At 42.3% G+C, this 26,778-nt stretch overlaps 1 long non-coding RNA gene across 1 annotated transcript; it reads right to left on the reverse strand.

The window, feature by feature from the left end:
• Window positions 1-17,425: 17,425 nt before the first annotated feature.
• Window positions 17,426-18,784, reverse strand: LOC122020881. The gene is made up of 3 exons (XR_006122360.1): window positions 18,234-18,784; window positions 17,856-18,063; window positions 17,426-17,485 (listed from the first exon to the last, which is right to left on the reverse strand). It is a non-coding gene; the product is annotated as an uncharacterized LOC122020881 (long non-coding RNA).
• Window positions 18,785-26,778: the final 7,994 nt, after the last annotated feature.

The following is a 26,778-nucleotide window of genomic DNA, read 5'->3' on the forward strand; positions in this document are numbered from 1 at the left end:
TTTATCTGTCGATCGTGCTAAACAATCTCACGTCGAGATGCTCATCTCAAATCAACGTCCTGCAAATCACATGATGTACAATTTAGCTAATCACATAAACAACAACTAGCTGAACAAAAAATCCAACTTAATTAGGGAAAAAAACTCTAATCGAATGATGAACCTTGATTCACCCAAATCCATTGGTTAAATTAGATTTAACCCAATATTATCAACTCTTTAATTGATCCATGTAGCAATCCACTTATTAACAAGTTAACTCACATAAATCCAACATTCCTAATTCTAATTTGATCAAAAAACAACAATTAGCTAACCCTAATTGGATCCATCATACTCATTTACATCATAATCAATTACTAACCACTAGATCTAATAATTAATGAAATTATTACTCCAATTAGGTCTAACTCAAGTAATTTACATTAACTATAAATTAGAACTGTATTGATCCAAATCTCAATTCTCCATACTCACCACAATCCAATGATGTTTATTGATAGCTCATAACTAAAGGGATTGCCTACGACAATGAACCCCATAGAAATATTCACGTGGTCGGAGTCAACTGCCGCAATGGTGGCCATGGTCTTTGTTCTACTTCCTAGACTACCGATAGAACTCCCGATCAACTGTGGTCAGTTAACAAGGAGCCACATTAAGGATCAACATGTGAAGATGGCTACAAACAGTAAATCAAAACCTCCCAATACAAGAATTCGGATTACTACCAATATGAGACTAACATGTCTTACCTTTATCAAGATCTGTAGTTTCCTCTCTGACGAAAATCAAAATGCTACTATGGTGGAATTGAAGCTCCCCTCTTTGAATCTAAAGGGAAGATGGCCCCACCATTAGTCGTCCCTCTCAAAATCTTGAGAGTACCACAATAAGAGGAACTGGTGGTGCCAGGTCGAAAGGAGGCGGCTCTATTGCGGCTCTAGGGCATGGTCGAAAGTTAGGCTGATGGGAAGAAGAGGTTGTGGCAATGCATAGGAGTGGGGTACTAGTGTCTTGTGGTTGGAGTGGCACGGCGATTGGTGGCTTGTGTCAAGCCGTGGGGGTTAGTGGTGATTTAGGGAGGAGAATGGAGAAGGGCGATGAGAGTTAGGGCAAAGTCGAGATTGGGAGAGGAAGAGGGCTTTGATGTAGATCTGTGCTAGAGATGAAGAGGTGTGGTCGGCTACATGCTAGAGCACAACGCGGTGCTGGTGGTTGGTGATGAAGAGTTGATGGGAGAGGGAGAGGTGAAATTTGGCATCGGGGACGAGAAGAGGCAATGCGGTGTTTAAAGAAGGCTATGTCACTGTAGCAAGACTTTATGCTTAGTGTTTAATCAACATAACCCTAAGCTAACTCTTCAATCAACTCTCACGTGATGGTTATTCCAAACAAGCTTTCTCCAAACTCAATAAATCTATCACTTTAAAAGATGTCATACGGTCTATGTTTAAATCCCTAAAAAATTTTAAAAATTCCTAGAAAATTCCATAAGGTTATTTTTCCAATAACACTTATTACTTGATTTGTCGTCTCTTACATTCTCCCCACTAATAAAAATTTGATCTCTAAATTTACTGCTCAACTCAAGGATCCTCAACTAAGGGTAAAAATTTGACCCCTAAATATACCACTCTATCCAAGTATCATGAATAAATCTTCAACTGGAAGGGATGACTCTGTGGGTTGTGAGCTCATCCAACTTCTGCTACTCACACATTCTTGCCTAGCCAACTATGGATAAATCTGTTGGGATTTTCGAGCCGTAAAACCACTTTTTGCATTGCGGAAACCTCGAAATCCCATGCCACCAGATCCGTGCGAAGAAAATAATTTCAAAAACTTTACGTGTACGAGTTTCTAAACCTAGATCTACTCTAGATCTACATGGTAGAGAGATTACCCTTGATGCGAAGCCCTTCGCTTATCCCGCTCGTCCAAGTTTGCCGGATCTCGAGAGTGTTCAAGTGGACACTCCTCTATACGTATCCACATGAAAAATTAGGTGGAGAAAAACCAAACAAAAGGTGTGCTAGCACCTTTTAAGGTTCGGCCAAGGTGGAGGAGAGGGAGAAGAAGATGAGAGGAGGAAGAAGAAGGAGGTTACAAAACCAAAATGAAACTCACACAAGAGTGTAATGTGGCTGGCCACTTCAAGGAAGGCTTTTAAACCTCCATGGGATATCAAGAGTCACAACTCTGATCTCCCTCATGAGGTGGCACACACATGTGCTAGACTTGATGATGTGGCACATCATAATTAGCCCACTCAATGCCAACTCACAAATGAGGTGGCAATGGTCAAGTCAAACTTGACCTTTCATCTACCTCTCAAGTCAAGTCAAACTTGACCACTTCTCTCCCATGGTTGATCAAATCTAACCATTGGTTCAAGTCAATTTTTAATTTGATGAATCTCTATTCATTGAATTAAATTGGCTCAATGAGTCTAAGTCCAAATTAGACTCATTTAACACATGAACCAAATTGAGTCCAACTCAATTAGTTTACTTTGGATTACTCTTAATCCAATTTGGTTCATCACATGAACCTAATCCTCTTGGTTTATCATATGAACCTAATCTCCATCTAATTGTCCTTTGTGTGTAACCCTATAGGTTCTTGAAACCTTGGTAATGCTCCTAAACACATTTAGAAGCATAAGTAATGAGCGGTATCTAGCAACACATCATTACTACCCAAGTTACAAGAATGTTGAGATCCAACATCACCTTGTGACTACTAGTTGTGACCCTTCATAATATATGACAAGTGTCCTTCTATCCTTGACATCTAGATTGATCAATATGAGGCATAGACCATGTCATCCTCTAATCAATCTAATCTTGAATCCCAAGTAGACTCACTTAATACAATGAGCTCAACAACTCATATTGACTCATTTGTGCATGGGCATGCACTTAGTGGTCTCACTCTATCAAGAATAATGATGTCACTCCCGTCATATAGGAGGGATAGATCCCATCTACATCACTCACATCCCTCCACATAATTTGTTACATACCCAGTAATCGCCTTTATAGTCCACCCAGTTACGGGTGACGTTTGACGAAGTCAAAGTATGTAACTCCTTATGTAGGGAACCATGGTGACTTCAGGTCCAAGGACTAATAGTCATACTAATAGCCACATGAGAAAGTATATTACACGCATATAACAATCCATGATACTTTCTCATGGCGGGTTATTCAGTATACATTCTCCAATGCATACCCATGTGTCAACTTGATATCTCCATATCCATGACTTGTGAGATCAAGTTATCGAGTTGACCTACATGCTAGTCTCGTCACATTAACATTGTCCCTGAATATTAATACTTGACTAGGAATGATTAAGAGTAGTGTTCTCAATATCATCTCACTATCGATTCAACCAATCGATTGATATAGATAAGAACCTTCTACTCAAGGACGCTATTATACTTAGTTATTTGGCACCAATACAAGTAAGTATAATAACCAAAAGAAATGCCTTTATATACATAGGAGTATGATACAATGAGTCCATACAATAATCATCATATGAATGGCTCTAGGGCTCTAACTAACAAAATCAACTATCTTCAAAATCCATAACACACACTATCATCAAATCCTTCAACATTTGTATAGTGCGCTCAAACTGTCCATCTGTCTAAGGGTGGAAGCTGTACTAAAAAAATTTCCATACTCAAGATATGTTGTAAACTCTTCTGAAACCACGATGTGAATCGGGAATCTCCATCTAATACAATACTAAGAAATATACCATGAGGTCCTGTAATCTCTCTATAGCATAACTATACTAATCGATCCAAAGAATCCGTCCTACGAATCAATATAAAGTGAGCAAATTTAGTAAACCAATCAACGATTACCCAAATCGCATCATATCCTCTTCATGTCCTAGGTAATCCCATAACAAAATTCATCATAACAAGCTCTCATTTCCATTCTAGTATATGAATCTACCGTAACAATCCTGCTAGTCTTTGATGTTCAACATCCACTTGCTGACATACTAGACATCAAGCTACAAAATCCGTGATATTTTTATTCATGTCATTCCACAAATAGGAACCCTTTAAATCTCTATACATATGGTATCACCAAAATGTATCACAAATTTAGATCAATATGCTTCCTGAAATAACTCATCCTAGACAAGATGAGACTATAAAAACACATAATCTTCCACGGTAATAATGAATCCCGTATAAATGATGTCTCCACAACTTTAGCATGAAAATGGTAATTACTAACTCCCAAATCATGATCTTTCAACTGTCAAGAAGAATATGGAACTATCGACTATGTTGCTACAAAACTACATCTAAGCCCTAGTACGATACCTCCATGTAGAGTACAAATCCATCTACACTAGAAGGTAAAACAAAGACGGGTGCAATTATCAGCTTTTTGTTTCAGCTCCTGAAACTGGTCTAAGAAGCCTTTGTCCTAGTAAATTTCATATCCTTTATGAATAGTTCAGACTACGGCATAACAATGTTGGAGAAACCCTCAACCAATCTCTAGTAATATCCAACCAAACTGAGGCAACTGTGAGTCTCCTGTACAGACTTCAGCTACGCCCAACTTGTAACCACCTCTATCTTCTGTGAATCCTCTGATATGCCTCTGCTAGTGACAGTGTGCCCCTAGATTTCCCACAGAAGATAGCCCAACATGCGTATTTACTAAACTTCGTATAAAGATGTTCTCGTCGAAGTGTCTCCAGAAGTATGCGAGAATATTGTTCGTGATCCATCTCGGATCAGGAATATATCACAATATTGTAAATAAAGACAGTTACAATTGGTGCGGTTAGCATTGATGGTCTAACTCAGGTTTTGATGAATGACAAAGTAGGTTAAGTTAGTTTCATTATGATTTAACACTTTGACGAAGTGTGCAGGAGAAATTCAGATAGGTCGATGGGCTGATCTAATATCTGGCACAAAGCCCGGCTAGGTCGACGGGCTAACCTGATAGTTGGCACGAAGGCCAGCTAGGTCGAATGCTGACCTGATAGCTGGCACGAAGTCTAGCTAGGTCGACGGGCTAACTTGATAGCTGGCATGAAGTCCAGCTAGGTTGACGGGTTGACCTGATAGCTGGCACGAAATCCAGACGGGTTGACGGGCTGACCGGACGTCTAGCAGGTAAGTTAAGGTAAGTAACTAGAGAGGAGTGACTTGGTGAGGACGCATTCCCCGATTGAGGGAACAGAAGACGTCGATCTAACTTAGAACCATTTTGAGAATCAAAGTTGAGATCGTGACTAGATTTTGGTCTTGGTGAAACAAAATCTAATTGCTACTCTTTTATTATATTTGTGCTAACTTTTTTTTACAGGGTAGTATAACTTTTATTTTACCTCGGACTAACTTTTTCTTGTAGGAGAAGGACTTTCTGGAAGATGGTGGTCCGGGCACCCGAAATCGGTCCAGGCGCCCGAAAGGCAAAGACTTATCGTATCACAACGTTGAGCACGCTGGTTGGCCGGACCTACGTCACGATCTAGGCACTCGGAAGGGATCCGGGTGTCCGGAGAATCCTATATAAGGAGGTCTCACCCTGGAGTAAAATACAACAACATTTTCCAACGACTGCTCTACTGCACTGTGCTTCTGCGACGCTGCGACTCTACAAAGCTTCTCTAACAACGTGCTGCTAAAAGTTTTCTTTCCTTTATTTGTTGTCGGTATTCTTTCTTTTAAGTTCTTGCACTTGCATTTGTAACCTTTTGCGAACTACCAGTGAATTGCCCAACGTAAGCACTCGACGAGTGTGGGCCTTGGAGTAAAAGTCGACAAAAGCTCCGAACCAAGTAAAACTGGTTCGTTTTAGCATTATCTTTTCATTTGTTTCCGCTGCGCACTTAATCTCGCTACGAATTTTCGATCTCTATTCACCCCCCCCCTCTAGCGACTTTCACTATCCAACAGTTACAACTAATCCAAATTCTCCAGACATACCAAGTTCATTGAGTCAATGAAAACATCTGAGACACTGATAAGCCTAAATGGCAATACCAAGGGCTCATGATATCCGTACGATAGGCACACTCAACTGTAAGATCACTGGCAATGGATTTAAGATTTGATCATGTTACGCAACCGCAAGTGCACGGTTTCATCGTCAGTAATAAAAATATCGATCCCACAGGGACTAGTTATAAGCACTAGAAATCATTCACTAAGGGTTAGCTAGACTACCAAGGGTTGTGAATAACTTAGGGAAGAAAGGTCGGGGAGAAAAGTTGAGAGCGGGTGAGTCGAAGTGTCTTGGTTATGAGTTCTAGGAGGTTGGTTTCATTGTGGTGGTATTGATGTGTCACGATTTATCCTACACTCGCTATCTTTTATCATGCAATTGCCGGAAGCTAAAGCGAAAATATCGATCCCACAGGGACTGGTTATAAGCACTAGAAATCGTTCACTAAGGGTTAGCTAGACTACCAAGGGTTGTGAATAACTTAGGGAAGAAAGGTTGAGGAGAAAAGTTGAGAGCGAGTGAGTCGAAGTGTCTTGGTTATGAGGAGTTATAGGAGGTTGGTTTCGTTGTGGTGGTATTAATGTGTCACGCTTTATCCTACACTCGCTGTCTTTTATCATGCAATTGCCAGAAGCTAAAGCGGTTATCCTCAAGTACCAGAGTAAAGAAGGCCCCTAAGAAGTTTTGTCATGGTTTACTCCTGTCACTAGGGCACCTTGGTAAATCTTGAGGACATGGCTCTAATTGGTAAGTTAAGGATAGCGGTTAAGGATTAGGTTTGGTCTCTTGCTTCCTTGAGGAGAATTTGCCTCTCCCTTCAAGGAATTATCCTAGACGTCCGTGAACGGATTTCCCTGTCACTAGGGCCCCACGGGTGTACGATCTAGGAATAATCCCTCTACGAGGTTAACAAGTTCTATGCAATCGAGCACATGCAATTGAAACAAAACATAAAAGATCATCCAACAAGTGTAAGTACAATATGAGTTTAACATCAAACCAAACCACAACTACTCCCTACTCCTAGAACAAAGGATCTACTCTATAAATGTCGGAGAAATACCCAAAAGCATAGCGTATATAAACATACAATCTTCAGACATGGAGAAAGAAGGAGAGAATATGCTTATCCTATGTCGACGAGTGGCCTTCGGGTCCGATCCTCTACTTCTGGAGTCGATGCGGTGGTGGAAGATTACTGGATGGAGGTCCAAGATGGCGTGGGATGGCTCTAAGATACTTCTCCAACTGTCAGCTCGCTTCCCAGTGCTCCCCCTTCGAGAAAAAGAACCCTTATATAGACTAGGGTTGGCTGCGACGACACGGCCGTGCCCAGAATCATAACCAAAATGTAAGTAAGGAATCACCATAGGAACAAAAGTACTAAACAATTTGGATGAACCATAACTATTTCAAAAGTATATTTACCATTCAAGTTTAAGTACTTAAATGTAGTGAAAATAAGGTCCTTAAGGTTAGGCCAAAACTTATACCAAACTCTGTACAATACTTAGCTTATTTCATGCTACTAACGATAGAGGAAGAAGATACACCAAACATACTAACACCATCTAGAAACTCATGAACTAAGAAAATACTAGTTGTTTTGCTATTGGACAAGTAGCAGAAAAAGTAGATGGTTGATGTTCTCAAATATGCCACAAAATTAAAGATTGGAAAGAAAAATGCAAATGAGTTTCAAGCAGAAACAAATGAAATGCAAATAGAACAAGACTAAATGAACTAAAGCAAATAAAATGTGCAAGAGCAGGTAAAGTATGCAAAAACAAAAGAAAGACTCGACTCAGGTTGTGCAACAACACCCCCCCCCTAGACTCAGACTTTTCATCATCCTGATGAAGTCAATACGATGGCGGGGGTGGGGGATAAGGGGGCCCTTGATGTGAGCCAGGGGCAAATCTAGGCATACCAGGAAAATGGCCAAGATGTTGATGATATTGATACAAGGTGTCTACTTGTTGTCTAGTGATATCCATATCATCCATAAAATTTCGCATCCTTTCCTGGTCAACATCATAATCAGGAACGAACCTTGTCACCTGATTATAGAAGTCCCTAGTGAACTTAAAATGGTCCTGTACCTTCCTAAACTGGTTGTCAGATAACTTGAAGTGACCCTCCAACAATCGTTGTTGGGTGTTTTGCTTCTCATGAAGAGAGTCTAAAGAGGTACGGAAGTCTAAAAAATCAAAACTAGAGGGTCCCGTGCCATATGCATAAGAGTGTCTAGGAGGGTCCGGGTGTCTGGAAGGCTGTGGGAACCCTGATGATGAGGGTTCTTGGTGGTGCTCAGGTTCTTCTGCAATGGAAGGTACATTTTTGGGGTGTAAATCAGAAATCACCCAATTCGTGGGGTTGCGAACTGAAGTACGCTCGAGGCAAGGCAGGGGTAATGGGAAACCATTGGTCCTAGAGAAAGCAAACTCATTCTCATCCTGACAAATCATCTTCATGGCAAGACAAGAATCGATGTCGATCCTGTCATTACCATAAACTACCTCTAATCCATCAAGTGCATAACCAATATTGAATGCCACTTGGGTAATTAATCCTCCAAACACTATCATCCCCGAAGATGCCTTAGCTTCCTTCCACAAAGTTTGCAAGAAATGATACCCTGAATTAAAATCTACTTTATTTAACATTGCCCAAAGAGAATAGAGTTTTGTCTTCTTAACCACCCCATCGCTATCTCCTTGACCAAAGATCGTTTTACTCATCACTCTGTGAAGGTATCTAAATGTCGGGTTTTGCATCCAGAATGCTTTGGCTCTAGAGGGCTCATAAGGGTCTTGTGATTCGGTAATCGACGTCTAAAATTCATTCCAATTAATACCACTATCAAATCCATGTGAACCACTAGTAGGTAACCCAAACCAATCATTGAAGTCACTAAAAGTCCACCGAACTTCTTTATTCATCATTCTAAAAGTTATGACCCCTCCGTAGTCATCCTCAGAAGGAAATCTAACATCTAACAAGCTCAGAAATTCAAGAACTAGGCGGGGGTAAGTCGGTGCATGAGCATACATTATATCATTCCAATCTAAAGCACTAATCATCCAATCTATGTCATCCCTAATTCCTAGTACATCTATAGTAGTGGGATCCATATATTTAGTGTATATGATTTTCCTAGCGACAAGAATATCATATCTAGCTTTTTGCTCATGATTTCTAAAAATAATATTGAATTCATTTTCGTTACCTTCGTCGAGTGCCACCCGCTTTCCTTTGCCTTTTGAAGCAAGAGTCTTCCCTTTGCCTTTGTTGCCTCCCGGTGTGTCTCCTCCGCTAGATCCACCGTTTCCTCGACAAATCTTCTTCAAGATCTGCGACATGGTGCAACGCTTTTAGGAGTTCCTTGTGGAGATGGATCTTGAGAATGGAAGTAATGAGGAGAAGGAAGGGAAAATGGAGAAGTTGCTTCTCTCTTTTTGGACTTGTGGCTTGAGGAGGTTTTAGATCTAAGTGTAGATCTAGGCAAAAGTGAGGTCTAGAGGTGGGAAATCAGGGGTTGGTGAGGTGTAGTGGGGAGGAGAAGATTTTTAGGAGAGGGGGAGATGGAAATAGGGTTTCTTGTAGACATGGTCGGGTCAAACGAGACGATGCACGAGCGTGCAAGTGTGCACAACCTGCTTCTTTCTCCCCTCGGCTGATGTGGCACGACCGTGTCAGTTAGCATTGCCCCTGTCTTTCTCTCCTCCGTATGAGTTGCACGACCGTGCCAGTTGGCACAACCAAGATCTTCCTCCTCTCTGGCAGGGCCGCACGACCGTGCCAGTTGGCACGACCCGTGCCTATTCCTTCTCTGCACAAGCCACATGACCGTGCAGAGTTGCACGGCCCATGGCTTTAGTCTCTACGTTGGCTCCACACGACCGTGTGAGGTCACACAGTCGGCTGCTTCCTAGGCTCAAAGTGATTCATTCTTCGTCATTTCGACTCCTCCATCACCTCCACGCCCATGAAAAGCGTTCATGGCCAGCTCGTGGAGGCTATACACATCTTGAAAATGAAATACCAAAAATAAAATACTAGACTAAAACTCACTAGAGAAATAGAATGACAAAAAGGAATGATGAACTGAAAAATGAAAAAAAATATCCCTTGGGTTGCCTCCCAAGAAGTGCTTGTTTTAGGTCCTTAGCTCGACCCCATTTTCGTTAATGTGGACTAAACCCATGGAAGGATGGCTTCCCACTTAGGGTTAATGCTCCAGCCTACGCTTTCAGTTTCGCTAGTGCAGGACAAATGTATTTTGTGTTGTTTACTGGAGGAGAATTCTCATGGAAATTGCACTCCTCGACTTTGTGTATGTTGATCTTATGAGAATGTCCCTGAGGAGAGGAGTTGCAGATGGAGGAATTTGATAAATCGAACTCTATCTTTTCGTTACCAATCTCCAAGGATAGCCTGTGACTTTTTACGTCGATGATGGCTCCAGCTGTGGCAAGGAATGATCTTTCAATGATAATCGGTATCTTAGGATCTTCCTCCATATCCAAAATAATAAAATATGTGGGAACTATACACCCACCCACTTCAACTGGCACATCTTCCACTATTCCCATTGGGTATCTGCATGAGTGGTCCGCTAATTGGAGTGCCATGGTGGTTAATTTTATGTTCTTTAGGCCCAGCTTCTTGCACAAGGAGTGCGGAAGTAGGCTGACATTGGCCCCCAAGTCGCAGAAAGCTCTCGGTATGAGTTCAGGACAAATTCTGCACGGTATGGAGAAACTTCCTAGATCCTGAAGCTTCAGTGGGGAATTCGCCATAAGGAGGGTGCTGTAATTTTCTGTTAATGCTACAATCTCGAAGTCGCCCTTCTGCCTTCTGTTAGATAATATTCCCTTTAAAAACTTCATGAACTTCGACATTTGGTGCAGCGCATCTATCAGTGGTACTTCTATGCAGATTTTTTTCATCTTTTTCAGGAATCGGCTGAACTCTTCATCTTTTTGGGATGCTATAAGCTACTGAGGAAAAGGGATCGTCTGATTCTGTGGGGCAGCTTGAAGAGTTTCTTCAACCTTTTTAGTGGTCTCTTCTCCATCCCTGTTTTGAGTCTGATTGGGCGGCAGGAGAGAGTGATCTTTCTCTAAGTCCAGCTCCATCTGAGTGGTGATTTAGGGATCTCCCATAGTACTTCCACTCCTCAATTCAATGTGGTTGCAATGTTCCACTGGATTTAAATCTGGTTTCCCTGGGAATGAGCCCTGTGCTCTCGAGATGGATTGAGCTATCTAAGCTATCTGGCTATCTTGCATTTTCTGGTGTTTTTCAGAGTTTTCCAGCCTCTAAGTCAGTTGTTTGATCTCGTTTCTCATCTCCTTTTGCTCTGAGAGAGCTTCCTCAAGCATCTTTTCAATCCTGGACAGTTGTGAGGGCTACTGTTGTTGATAGGTTTGTTGCCCAGATTGATGGCTTTGTTGCCTAGGCTGATAATTTTGATGTGCTGGTCCTTAATCCTGATTATTCCGGTATGAGAAATTTGGGTGATTCCTCCATCCAGGGTTGTATGTATTGGAGAACGGATTATTTTGCCTTTGATTGTAGCTGGTTATTGCATCACACTACTCAAGTTGGTTCATCTGTGCCTGTATTGGTCCAAAAGGGCAAGTGTCTTGAGCGTGATCCGTACCTCCACAAGTGTCACAAACACATGCTATTGCATTAGCTGTGTTGCCTCACATTGCATCAAATTTCTTGGACAGAGCGTCCAGCTTTGCAGACATCAGTGTAACTACATCTACGTTGAATTTCCCTGATGCTTTAATTGGATTCCCCATAAAAGAGCCACTAGATCTTTCAGATGCCCTTTGATGGTGGTTCTGCACCACATTTTCTATGATCTCTTCGGCTTCATTGAGGCTTTTGTTCATCAGTGCTCCTCCTGCTGCAGAATCAAGAGATACCTTCGTGTGGTAATTTATCCCATTGTAGAAGGTGTGCAGGACCAACCATTTTTCAAGGCCATGATGAGGCAATGTCTTAGCATATTCTTAAATCTGTCCCAAGCTTCAAATAATGATTCTAAATCTATCTGTTTGATGCTGGCGATCAGGTTCCTCATGTGAGCGGTTTTCCTGGGTGGGTAGAACTTATCCAGAAACTTCTGCTCCCAGGATGATATGCTGTTTGCTGGAAGCGAGTTCAGCCACTACTTGGCTCTATCCTTCAAAGAAAACCTGAAGAGAAGTAGTCTGACTGATTCTGGAGAAACCCCATTTACCTTCATAGTGCCACAGATCTCATAGAACAACTCTAGGTGGTGGTTTGGATCCTCATGTGGTCCTCTTCCGAATTGATTTTGCTATATCATATGGATTACTGCGGGCTTGATTTCAAAGTTGTTGGCTTCAAAGAGCGGTCGGGTGATGTTGGATTGAACCCCTTGTGCATACGGTGCCGTGTAATCTTTCAACAATTTGTCGCCCATTTCTGAGAATTCTTGCGCTGCTTGGAATGCCTTCTGTAGATTTCTTTTCCTCAGAAAGGTCCTGTCAATCTCTGGATCAAAAGGTAGTAGCTTTCCTGAAAGGTTAGCTCTATGCATGCAATAATAAGATATGAAATATGATAGCGGAATAGAAAATAACAAAAGAGAAGAAATGAATGAAAAAAACTAAGAAAGGAAAAGAAAGCCTAGTCTAATCCAATATGATTTTGCTAATGTTATCGACGCAGTCCTCGGTAACGGCACCAAAAACTTGTTACGCAACCGTAAGTGCATGGTTTCGTCGTCAGTAATAAAAATATCGATCTCATAGGGACTGGTTATAAGCACTAGCAATCGTTCACTAAGGGTTAGCTAGACCACCAAGGGTTGTGAATAACTTAGGGAAGAAAGGTCGGGGAGAAAAGTCGAGAGCAGGTGAGTCGAAGTGTCTTGGTTATGAGGAGTTCTAGGAGGTCGGTTTCGTTGTGGTGGTATTGATGTGTCACGCTTTATCCTACACTCGTTGTCCTTTATCATGCAATTGTCGGAAGCTAAAGCGGCTATCCTCAAGTACTAGAGTAAAGAAGGCCCCTACGAAGTCCTGTCACGATTTACCCCTGTCACTAGGGCACCTCGGTAAATCTTGAGGACACGACTCTAACTGGTAAGTTAAGGATAGCGGTTAAGGATTAGGTTTGGTCTCTTGCTTCCTTGAGGAGAATTTGCCTCTCCCTTCAAGGAAGTATCCTAGACGTCCGTGAACAGGTTTTCCCTGTCACTAGGGCCCCTCAGGTGTACAATCTAGGAATAATCCCTCTACGAGGTTAACAAGTTCTACGCAATCAAGCAAATGAAAATGAAACAAAGCATAAAAGATCATCCAACAAGTGTAAGTATAATACGAGTTTCACATCAAACCAAACCACAACTACTCCCTACTCCTAGAACGAAGGATCTACTCTATAAGTGTCGGAGAAATACCCAAAAGCATAGCGTATATAAACATACAATCTTCAGACACGGAGAAAGAAGGAGTGAATATGCTTATCCTATGTCGACGAGTGACCTTCGAGTCTGATCCTCTACTTCTGGAGTCGATGCGGTGGTGGAAGATCGCTGGATGGAGGTCCAAGATGGCATGGGATGGCTCCAAGATGTTTCTCCAACTGTCGGCTCGCTTCCCGGCGCTCCCCCTTCGAGAAAAAGGGTTAAAACCCTTATATAGACTAGGTTTGGCCGCTCACTTGGTTACCAGGATTCAGAAACTCTAGTACTTAGCCTGAGGTCTAGAGTTCGAATCCTAGGGAAGGCAAAAATCCACTGCCAAGGGTGGAAAGTTCTAGTGATTAACGACAGGGCTAAAGGGTCGTCGGTCGACGACATTAGAGGTCGCCAAATGGGCCGACGACATAAGGGCTGCCAGTGGGTCGCCGCAAGGGCCGCCCAAGAGGCCAAAGGGTCGAGTCATTACAATAAAAAGGTGTCTTTTTATTGTAACGACCCGACCCATTTGGCGGCCCATTTGGTTACCCTCGGGTCGTCGACCGTCGACCGTCGGCCGTGCCGTTACTTACTAGGTCTTCCCACTCCTGGCTAGTGGATTTTTACCTTCCCCAGGATTCGATCTCTAGACCTCCAGGCTTAAGTACTAGAGTTTATAAATCCTGGTAGCCAAGTGACTCTAGTACTTAAGCCTGGAGGTCTAGAGTTCGAATCCTGGGGAAGACAAAAATCCACTGGCCAGGGGTGGGAAGACCTAGTGAGTAACGATACGGCTGACGGTCGACGGTCGACGGTCGACGACCCGAGGGTTGCCAAATGGGCCGCCAAAATGGGTTGGGTCATTACAATAAATGCCAATTTATGAAGTCGTCCACCCTCAACAAAACCAGCAAAAGGGATAAATCTGCACTGCTACTAAATGTTGTTCACGCATGTTTACTAGCAACAACAATTTTGGACTGCAAACTAAAAGAGAAAGAAACTGTGCATGCTTATTTAATCAGTAAAGGATCTAAACTACACGTTAAAAACAAAATGACAAAAGGTCTAACAGCATGGTTAACCCACAAGTTGTTCCTACTAAAGAATTCCACAGAAATCAAAACTGCATGTCTAAATAAACTACTAAAGTATCTAACTGAATACTCTCGGGAACTAAGGTTGTTCATGCCCATTACATAGCACAACCAAAACTAACAGTAAGCTCCTCCGTTCGTGCCCCTTTTGTAGCACAATTCAAGCTAAAACCTGCTGGAATTTAAAAAAAAAACCTATGTACAACTTGTTTCATTTGTTCAAAGCTTATACTTTTATACTTCAAAATAATAATAAATTTCCTCTTGGGCCCAGGCGTAGTACCAAAGCGCGCTCCCTAATAGAGGTTGGGGTAGCGAGCCACCGGTCCTACGAGGGTAAAGACCTTGGTCTTACCAGGGCCAACACCTCAGACTTGGTCACCTGGATTTATTTTTATGACAACTTTTGAAGTCGGGTACTAGCCTCTTAAAATAAAATACTTATTATCTGGTTAGTACTCCTAACACAAAATGCCTCGGCATTCCTTCAAGCACTTGGCGTGCTGCCGATCCCAATTCTGAAATTTGGGGATCCCATCAAGGCCTTGGCCTCTCTTTATTATAGCTACTCATACACCTCTAAAGAGTTTAATAGAACACCTATATTCCACATACAAGCAGATCCTAAGGTTTTTTTATAGAGCAACAAAATTCTTTAAGCATGCTACAGCAGAAATGAAAAGGAGAAGGCAAATCTCAGAACTACTCTTAAACCTCTAACAACCTCAATTCTGTACAGCATATTCCGAAGGTAAAGAAAAGAAAATCGAAGCTCGAAACTACCCTTACTGCAGGTGAGTAACACTTACCTTTGTTCTTGGGCTTACAACCGGAAAAAAAACGGCTTCTAGGTTTTCGGAGACTTGCAAATTTCGGTAACTTCTTCACGTCTACGCGTTCTCCTCGACGAGGTGATCGCGATGGTGTGGAAGGCTCTCGGAAAACACCCTGGACTAGTCACCGGAGTGAAGCCCTAGGTCCTTCTTCATTTTCGCCCAAAAGGAGCCGACGTCGTGTGCGAGAGGAGGAGGAGGGGTTTAGGTCACGAGAGAAATAAAACTCCAATTCCTCTCTTAACTTATCCCTCTTTATACCTAGGATATTTCTGTTATCTATTACCACGTAAATTTATTTCCGCCCTCTATTTGATCACCACGGCCCTGCTGGGTTCTTGGTCATCCAAAACAACTTAAGGCTTGTCACGCCCCCAGGTAGTCCCTGTCCGAAGAAATTTCGGCAGCATCTCCCCTGTACGACGGACAATATGAAGCTCAGTATACATATATCTCCATACCTCGGCCACACACGGCCGGAATAATACAATACAAAAGAACAAGCCACGCAGTTTATATCAACATTCCACATAATTCAACATATAATCAATCCACGCAGTTTAATAAGGAAAGATGATATAAAATCTCGAAAATATATGTACACATCCTACTCCACTACATCGAAGAAAACCAAATCCACGAAGTAATGAAAATATCTGCAGCGGAAAACAATAGTAGTAAACCCGAATGTTCAATGTCCACAATACAACCCACAATACAAGTATTTAAGATGCAAAAGCAGAATAAATCCGACAAAGAAAATCCTCGCGACAAAGGGGCTAGCGACTGGAATCTCTCCTGACGGCCTCAACCTGAAAAATAGTAACAACGGGGTGAGTTCAAAGAACTCAGCTGGTAAACCAATAGACATGTACAGCAATATATATCCACCAGTAAAAACCTAAGGTACAGTCTCCTAAACCATATGATCAATAGTACAGTTCTCTAACCATACAATCTATATAGTACAGTCTCCTAAGTATAACAGGTATGCAAGACTAAATAAACTGCAGTAACCAACAATAAGCATGCAATACAATATACTGCAAGAATATAAAAAGTGCATAACTGAAATAAACTGTACTCACCTGCGAGGCTCGGGCGAATGACTGTGAGCATACACAGATAAAAATAGTCAGAGCAAAAGCATATAACCTGTATGCATGTCAATCATATGCAATCACCAAAATGCATCAATCATAAATAATGCAATCTGTGCATATGATGCAAATGACATGTCCTGGTCACCCCTACTGCCATGCTCAGCCGTCTCACACACAATGGTGAGACCGAGTGGGTAGGGCTGTGACAACCGTGCACTCTGCCGTCACTACCCCTGATGAGTGACCGAGTGGACGGGATGCTGTCGGAGTACACCTATCCTCCTGCCTCAAACATAGTGAGGGAGCGTAACGCTCTCATCTCCCGGTACGCAATGACGGGGAGGGACCCCGGTGTGCTACCACGCTCCTGTCACGCTACCCACGAGTGGAGCACTCCAGCGGATCTACCCTACACACCCTGAGTGCTGTGCCACTACCCATGCAGTGAACACGTTGTGTGCGGGTCCATGTAGCCGGCCGACGAGCTCAACAATAATGGAGTCGTCAATCGCCCAGCATGCAATCATGCAATATGGTGCATACGGCTACAGTATGTCATACCTGAACATAGCCTCCTCCATATATGTGGGTGCCCAAAAGGTAAACGCATATATATAACCATGATATAAACAGCATAAATCTAAAGACATCACATATAACAATGATGTAAGTATCATGAATCCAAGAGCATGTATCACACATGTAAAGCAACTAATCCAGTAGAGTAGAGCACTATAGATATGCATCTCTATGAACATATTTACACATGGCAAGAGATAAAATATCCAATCCTGAAGTAAAGCAACTAGCAGATGAAGCATGTGATAGGTATCAACTAGCTAAGACCAAGGGAAGAAAATAATCTACTATCTGCCACTAGTAAATATATATAAGCTACACATATCATAAGACATTATCAAAAGATAAGTCAGAGGGTACCCGCCTCCAATAGAAGGTACAATCAAGCAATCCAAGGTCGAGACGCCTGTCTCTAATCAGAGTCCTGTGTCAATCAAACAATATATATATATTTTATTTAGCTAAATCCAAATGAATAGCTAAATAAAATCCCTAAACCTAAATTAGGGCAAAGCCCTAATCACAACCTCAATCTACATAATTAAATCTAATGGTTAATTAGGATTAGTTACCTAATCTCTAATCACCAATTAGATTAGAAATCCAATCTTAGATTAAATCCAATAGTTGACTAGGGTTAATTGTCTTAACCCTAATCATTCCATTAGTTTAATCTAAGCAATTAAATCTAATCACAATCAACATAACCCTAATTCATCCACAACAGGCATAACCATCTAAAATAACCAAACTACATGATGATCTACTACCCAATCAAAAATCCTACACCATACCTTAACCTCACAGCCCCCTATTGATGCTGGAACAAAGTGTTCTGCTCGATGGAGTAGCTGCCGGAACCAAAGAAACTCCACAGCAAGCACAGACCTCACCTCCTGATCGGATCAAGAAGGGTTCAATCAATGGAGATCACGGATCACACAATAAACCTTCAAGCCTTTGCTCGGCAACTCAATTGATCCCATCATCTCCAACCAAAACCTAAACCAACCACAATAAGATGACCAATTCGATCAGAGAAGAATCCAGCACAAGAAGATTCAAATCCAAAAGAAGAACCCTAATCTAGCTAAACCCTTGAATCAACAAGGATCCAGTGATGAATCAAGAGGCAATTTCAGAAGAGGGGCTTTCGGTTAAGGCTGGCTTACCCACGCCGGCGATCGAGTGATACAGATCCGGACTAGGGCACCTCTCCAAGCTTCGGTAGGCGATTGGTTGGGAGTCGACGCAAGATCTGGTCCTTCACCGTGCCCTAGCCGCCGCACCTTCGGCGATCGGCCGCAAGCACCACCGGAGCAGAGACCCTTCGGCCGAAGGCAGCCCGGTCTTCCTTGGCACCGTCGAGATCCAGCGATGAGTTCCTCAGGATCGGCGACGAAGGCTAGAGAGATCGAGGAAGGAGAGGGTCGCGTAGGAGGAGATCGGCTTCCAAATCCGCCGGACAGAACCCCCTGATCAGATCCAGCTCCTCGGCACCGTCAAGCTCCGGTGACCCCACTAGTTTCCGTCGAGGTCGACGATCACCGGAACCCCCGGCTGTGCTTCGTCCGCGAGAAAGAGAGGTCGAGAGGAGTTGGGGAGATCGGGGAAGAAGGTGTTCGGGTTGGGTGAAGAGTCGGGTGAATCGGCGATGGGGTTTGGGGGAGAAAAGAAATAAAGGAAATGAATTTATATATTAACACATTTCCTCACTTAAACGGGTATCCTAAACAGGCTTTATCCGAACCCAAAGTTGATCCCCTCAAAACCCTCCGTATGAGCTCCGAAAAATTCCCAGAAAATTTCTAAAAATTCCGGAAAAATTCTATAAGGCTATTTCCCAAATAACCTTATTTATTTAAATTTTTCCGAGATCTCACAAGGCTCCTCTTAACTAGAGGTCTCCGGTTCGATCCTTGGCCAAGCCTCTTTTTGCCTCAGCTTTGTTTCTTTTGGTAAAAATACCAAACGAACTCCGAAAATTACATAAAAATACTCTAAAAATTTCTAAAAATATCTAGAATATTTCTAAAGTATTTCTAAATATTTATAAGTATTATTAGGACTCATAATGAGGAGATTTGGGTTGTTACAATTCCCCATACCTTATAAAAAGTTCGTCCTCGAACTTAGAATAATTCTGGATATCTTTGTCTCATACTGTCCTCACGCTCCCAAGTAGTTTCCTCGCGGTTCTGATTTGGCCAAATGACCTTCACTAGTGGTACTTCTTTGTTCCTTAGTCTCTTAACTTCTCTGTCAACTATCTGTGTAGGTCTGCTCTCATAGCTAAGATCCTCCTGGATCTGCACTGACTGAGGCTGAATCACTTGGCTAGGGTCGTGGAGGCACTTCTTTAGCATGGAGACATGAAATACATTGTGTATTGCTGCCATGTCTTGTGGTAAGTCCAGCTTGTAAGCTACTTTCCCAATCCTCTCTGTGATCGGGTAGGTTCCTACATAGCGGGGACTTAACTTGCCCTTTTTGACAAATCTCATCACTCCCTTCATAGGAGCAACTTTGAGGAAGACTGAATCCCCTACTTGGAATTCAAGTGGCCTATGGCGTGCGTCAGCATAACTTTTTTGCCTACTCTGGGCAGTCTCAATTCTCTGTTTGATCTTCTGGATAGCATGAGTGGTTTCATCTATCATCTCAGTCTGCCTGCCTAGTTCTGATTCCATCTCTTTTCTTTCTCTAGCCTCCAGCCAGCATATGGGTGATCTGCACTTTCGGCCATACAGTGCCTCGTAAGGTGCCATCTTGATAGTGGCCTGGTAACTATTGTTGTAGGTGAATTCAGCTAAGTACAGATACTTGCACCAACTGCCCTTAAAATCTAATGCACAAGCTCGGAGCATGTCTTCTAAAATCTGATTTACTCGTTCTGTCTGTCCGTCAGTCTGGGGATGGAAGGCTGTGCTGAACTTGAGTTTGGTGCCTAATGCATTCTGAACACACTCCCAAAAATGTGAGGTGAAGCGCCCATCCCTATCAGAAACAATAAACTTCGGGACTCCATGAAGTCTGATCACTTCCTTAACATATAGTTGTGCCAACTACTCTATAGAGTGGGACACCTTGATGGCTAGAAAATGGACATACTTTGTCAACCTGTCCACTATCACCCATATCGCATCGTACCCATTAGGGGTCCTTGGAAGACCTGTTATAAAGTCCATGGATATTTCTTCCCACTTCCACTCTGGTATTGGGAGGGGTTGTAGGGCTCCTCCTGGTCTCTGGTGCTCTACTTTGACTCTCTGGCATGTCAGGCAGGTACTGACATATTTTGCAACATCTCTCTTGAGTCTAGACCACCAGAATCTCTGTTTCAAATCGTGATACATCTTGGTGGAACCAGGGTGCATGGAGTACGGTGTACTATGAGCTTCTTCCAGAATCTTCTTTCTCAATTCCTCATCATTGGGGACACAAAGGCGGCTCCCCTAATAGAGGATTCTAGTGTCTGATACTCGAAACTCTGAATTTTTTTCTTTTTGTATCCTTTTCTTGATCTTCTGGATATCTGGATCTTCACTTTGCTTTCTCTGTATATCCTCAAGCATGGTTGACTCTAAGGTCAACGCCGAGAGTTGCCCATAAATAATTTCAATTCCAAAGTCTGACAATTCCTTCTGTAGTGGCAGTGCTAATAATGATAAGGGCATCAGGGTTGCAATGGATTTTCGGCTTAGTGCATCCGCCAATTTGTTAGTTTTACCTAGGTGGTAGAGAATTTTATAGTCATAGTCTTTAACCAACTCTAGCCACCTGCGCTGTCTCATGTTTAAATCTTTCTACGTAAAGAAATACTTCAATCTCTGATGGTCGGTGAAGATTCTGCACTGGACTCCATACAAATAATGTCGCCAGAGTTTTAGTGCAAAGACCACGGCTGCCAGCTCAAGGTCATGAGTGGGGTAGTTCTTCTCATAATCTTTGAGTTGTCTGGAAGCATAAGCTATAACCTTCCCCTCTTTCATGAGAACAGCTCCAAGGCCCTTCTTGGAAGCATCACTGTATATGTCAAAACTCTTGTCACTCTCTGGAACAGTCAGAATGGGAGCACTGGTCAGTCTTTTCTTCAATGCTTAGAAACTTTGCTCACATTTGTCTGACCATTCAAACTTCTTGTTCTTCCTAGTTAGGGCTATTAGTGGACAGTTTATCTTGGAAAAGTCCTCCATGAATTTCCTGTAATACCTAGCTAAACCAAGGAAGCTTCTGATCTCCCTAGCGTTCTTGGGTCTACACCAGTTGTTGACCGCCTCTATTTTGGCAAGATCCACCTGGATGCCTTCTTTAGAAATGATGTGACCTAGAAATGCCACTTGCTCTAACCAAAACTCGCACTTTGAGAATTTGGCATAAAGCTATTTTTGCTATAGGGTCTGCAGTATGATTCTCAAGTGCGTGTCATACTCCTCTAGGGTTCTTGAATATATCAGAATATCATCGATAAACACGATGACAAATTTGTCGAGGTATTCTCTAAACACTCTATTCATTAAGTCCATGAAGACCGCAGGTGCATTAGTCACACCAGAAGGCATGACTATGAACTCGTAGTGTCCGTGTCTGGTCCTGAAAGTTGTTCTAGGTATATCACTTTATTTCACCTTCAGATGGTGATATCCCGAGCGTAAATCTATCTTTGAGAACACTGTTTCCCCCTTTAGTTGGTCAAATAGATCATCTATTCTGGGAAGAGGGTACATGTTCTTAACTGTTACTTTGTTTAGCGCTCTATAATCTATGCACATCCGCATAGATCCGTCTTTCTTCTTAACGAACAACACTGGAGCTCCCCATGGTGAATGACTAGGACGGATAAAACCTTTGTCAAGCAGCTCCTGGAGTTGTTCTTGTAGCTCTTTCAGCTCTACTGGAGACATCCGGTACGGAGATTTTGAAATTGGACCGGTGCCAGGAACCAACTCAATTTCAAACTCCACTTCTCTGTTGGGAGGTAGTCCCGGTAGCTGTTCTGGAAATACCTCTGGATACTCACAAACTACCCGAATAACTTCCTGCTTGGGTCCTTTTCGTTCTTCTGTATTCACAATGTATGTAAGAAAACCAGTACACCCTTTAGCTAACATCTGGTGGGCTGTTAGGGAAGAGAGGAATTTCTGGGTCTTCCTCTTTGGCACTCCCGTGAACTCAAAGGATGGTTCACCTTCTGGGCTGAAAATCACCTTCCTTCTGCGGTAGCCCACCGAAGCACTGTACTTGCTAAGGAAATCCATACCCATAATAACGTTGAAATCCTGCATCGCAAGGACTACTAAATTAACATATAGCTCTCGATCTGAAATTCTGACTAGTACAGCCCGAAGCCACTGGTTGGACTCCATGACTTCCCCAGAAGCTAGGGTTGTTAAGAACTTGGAGTTATTGCTCTCTGTAGGCACATGGAATTCATTGGCAAAGGGTACTGATATAAAAGAATGGGTCGCCCCAGTATCAAATAGTACAGTAGTTAAATGCTGAAAAATAACTACTTGACCTGTTACGACCGTGGAGGCACTAGCAGCTTCCTCTTTAGTGAGGGAGAATACTCTGGCACTGACTGGAACTGGTGGAGCTTCCAACCTTCCTTGACTGAGCTGGGGTCCGTCCCGAGTTACAGGCATGTAGTGTAACTGAGGCTTGTTCCTGTATTGCTCTGCCTGTTGCTGAGGTGCTTTGAGTTTGTTAGGACATGCCTTAGCCAGGTGTCCTTCTTGATCACACGAATAACATCCAGTCATGCCCAAAAGACAGGCTCCTGGATGTTGTCTCCCATATTTAGGACAGGGAGGGAACTTGGCATGTTTGTTTACTGGACCTCCCTTTTGGTTGCCTCCTGTATTCCATAGTTTCCTTTTGTTATCTTTGTCCTTCCAATTTTGCTTACTTGACTGGGGTTTCTGATTTCCCACTGTCTTGTCCTCTATCTTGACTGGCTTGAGCTGCGTTTGTTGTGCCTTGATGATGTTCAGAAAGTGCTCAGCGACTAATGCCCTGCTGACCAGCTCTTCACCAGTCTGTGGTCGGTGAGTTCCACTAATCACGCTAAGTGCTATTTCTGGCCTCAGCATTCGGAGCATCAGTCTGACTCGTTCTTTCTCTGTACTTACTAACTCTGGGCAGAGATAAGCTAGCCTGTTGAATCTTTTGACTGCTTCTTCTACTGGCAAGTCACCTTGTCTAAATTCTATAAACTCCTCATAATGTTTATTGGTGATCCGTTGGTGGAAGAATTCTTCGAAAAACTCTGTCTCGAAGTCAGCCCAGCTCATCTGGTTGGCTGCTCTCTTGCTCTTAACTCTCTCCCACCACATACGAGCATCTCTAGATAGGCAAAAGAAGGCACACTTGACCTTCTCGGCTTCTGGCCAGTCAAGAAGCTTCATTGTGCTCTCCAGTGTCTTGAACCAAGCCTGGGCATCCTAGGGTTCAGTCGTGCCTGAGAAGCTTTCTAGCTTCAACTTCAGCCACTGTATCAGGTATGCTTCTTGTCATTTAGGTGTTGTGGCGCCGTCCAGGATAGCTGGTGGAACCTCAGCCACCACTGGGGTCTCCACGTTGAAAGTTGGGGGAGGGGGGAGGAACTGGCTGCTAATTTGCCATCAGGTTGGAGATTACTTGTTGCTGCTCTGCTACTTGTTTCTAGAGTTAAGCCACAACTTCAGAGATATTAGGCTCAGTTGTCTTGGGTTCTTCGTTCTCCTGAGCTCGGTCTTCAGTACGAGCAGTACGGGGACGCCCTCTTCTTGCCATCTAGTCATGTAGAGAGGGAGAGAAACGTTGAAATCATCTCTATACTCTCTAGACATATATATATAAACATAGAAAAACAAACAAGAACTTTTATCTTACTTAAGCACATATAAGCAAATACTTCTAAGGATTCCACTATACTGCAAATAATAAGGAAAGGCATAATACATAAAAAGAATTTAAGTATTTTCTTACTTGAAGACGGCAAGGCTGGTGCTGATGTGTGTGTGATGCAGGAGAATGGGAACCGCTCTAATACCAGCTGTAACCTCTAACAGCTGGTATCAGAGCGGTTCCCATTATCCAGCAAAAGAAGCCTAGGGCTTCTTGTGGGCCTAATCTCTCTGAAGTTGTGGTGAAAAACAAAAGAAACCTAGGGCTTCTTGTGGTGGCCGGCTAGGACAAGTTTTGAGGAAGCTTTTGGATATTATCTGACTCGTCTCGACGAGAGGAACGCGTGGACGTAAGCAAACTGCGAGGATCTCAAGTTTCACCTAAATCCTAGAGAGGTTTCGTGTTAGTAAGTTCAAGATAATACGGTAAGTACTATTCACCTGCAGTAAGAGGAGTTTTCCGTTGATTTCTCGTCGTAGAAATATTGTATGTGCAGATTTCCTTTATGTTCTATGCATGATTGTGTGTTACCTAGTTAGTTTCACTTATAGATGCATATGGAAAAAATACCCTATCAGTATTTTGAGTTTAAGAAAAGTATAAAAAAGATAAAGGAAAGAAAGAAAAAAGTCAAGACCTTAAGTAGATCCCAAAGTCAAGACTTTAGGGATTTTGGCACACAAGGTGTTTGTTAAAATGCCAAGGCATTTAAAGAAGAAGTAATTAAGATATCTTACTTTGAAAGACTAGTACCCAACTTCCAAGGTTGTCGTAAATAAATCCAGGTATCTAATTCCGAGGTCTTGGCCCTGGTAGACCAAGGTCTGCTCTTTTAGGATTGGTGGCTCGCTACCCTAACCTATTAGGGAGCGCGCATAAGATGGTACTTACGCCTTAGGGATCCCAAGTGAAGCTATTTATTTTCAAGTATATGCTTTAGCAAAGTTTTCAAGTTTAAAGAATTTCCAAGTTTCAAGATAAGTTAAGAAAAAGCAAGTTTAAGAAAGTTAAATGCTTGTTTATGTTTAAGAAAGTTAAATGCTTGTATATGCTTGTTGCCTTGAGTTAAACATGTTTTAATTCCTCTATTAGTACAAAAGTATTTACGCATGTTTATCTGTACTATCAGTGTAAGTAATAGTAAAGATTCTGGCATGAAAAATATTTTAAAAGCATGTTTGCAAATTTCGAGATTTTTGTGAGCTAGATAGTAATTACTAAGCCTTGTTGCTTACTAGTTGCATTTCCTCTTACTGTAGATAAAGGAAAATGAAAACAATAGTGAAGGAAGGCGACAAGGGGATGCGTGATGGTGTGTGTGTGATGCCTGGATTATGGAAAGCCTTGGGAATTTGTTGGGAGCATATTAAGATTTCTTTTTAAATTGCTACTAAAATTTTAGAGATTTTACTTTCTAATTATTGTTAGGAGGATGTCATAAATTGTTAGTTTTACATGGGTCGAGTGTCATCTAGTATTAATGTTATTAATGATTGAATAGACTAGTTTTGGTGGATGCTTGCTGGATATTATGATTTCATATTTTTCTGAGATGGATGTTTTTGGGCACATGAGATATACTATTTGATACATTGTATGTAGATTAGTTTTAAAGAGTGCAAAAAATTCATTATGATCCTTCTCATGCAATTATAATTAGAAATGTTTTAACTACTTTAGAATTATGAGTTGAGTGTTGAAATGAATCATTTATGTTCCTTTATGTGTTGCATGTTTTGTAAGAATGCATTAAGAAGCTAGTAGTACTTATGCTACTTAACTGCATGTTATGATGTCGCTCACCATAAGAACCAAATTAGTGGAAAAGTTTTGCATCTAAGTTTAGAAAATTTTATGTACTACTATCATTAGCGTAATCAACACTAGTTAAGTAAAGTTCATAGATAAGTACCGTTCACCCTAGAGAGCACTAGGAGGGTGGGCGTTACAGGTTTGTATCAGAGCAGTTCCTATTCTCCCGCATCACACACATCAACATCAACCTTGGCGTCTTCAAATAAGAATGTATTTATACTTTTTTTTATGCTTTGACTTTAGTGCTTGCAGTATAGAGAAATGTTTAAAAATACCTGCTCATATGTGTTTAAAGTCAAGAATCATGCTTAAGTAAGATATATCTAGAAAGCATAGTGATGATTTCAAGTTTTCCCTCTGTGTGATTAGATGGCAAGAAGAGAACGTCCCCGTACCACTCGTACTGAGAACCGAGCTTAGGAGAACGAGGAGCCCAGAACAACTGAGACCAATCTTTTTGAAGTTGTTGCTCAACTCCAGAGACAAGTAGCAGAGCAGCAACAAGAGATTGTCAATCTGATGGCTAATCAGTAGCCAGTCCCTACCACTCCCCCAACTATAAACATGGAGACCCCAGTGGTGACTGAGGTTCCACCAGCTGCCCCGGAAGTCGCTACAGGGGTTAAAAGACAAGAAGCATATCATATCCAATAGCTGAAGCTAAAACCAAAAAGTTTCTCGGCCACGACTAAGCCTTGGGATGCCCAGCCTTGGTTCAAAATGCTAGAGAGCACAATGGAGCTTCTTGACTGGCCAGAAGTCGAGAAGGTCAAGTGTGCCTCTTTCTGCCTGTCTGGAGATGCTCGCATGTGGTGGGAGAGAATTAAGAGCAAGAGAGTGTTGGATCGAGACGCGCTAGAGGGGGGGGTGAATAGCGCTCGTGGCTAAATTGTTTGAATTATCGGAATCGTTAAATTTAAAACGTATGAGTAAATGCAGCGGAAATAGAAAAGACAAACACAGACAGAAGAACACGGAGGATTTACTTCGTTCGGAGCCTAAGGCGACTCCTAC

This window comes from Zingiber officinale, chromosome 9A (assembly GCF_018446385.1).
Source record: "Zingiber officinale cultivar Zhangliang chromosome 9A, Zo_v1.1, whole genome shotgun sequence".
In the NCBI taxonomy this organism is placed as follows: Eukaryota; Viridiplantae; Streptophyta; class Magnoliopsida; order Zingiberales; family Zingiberaceae; genus Zingiber; species Zingiber officinale.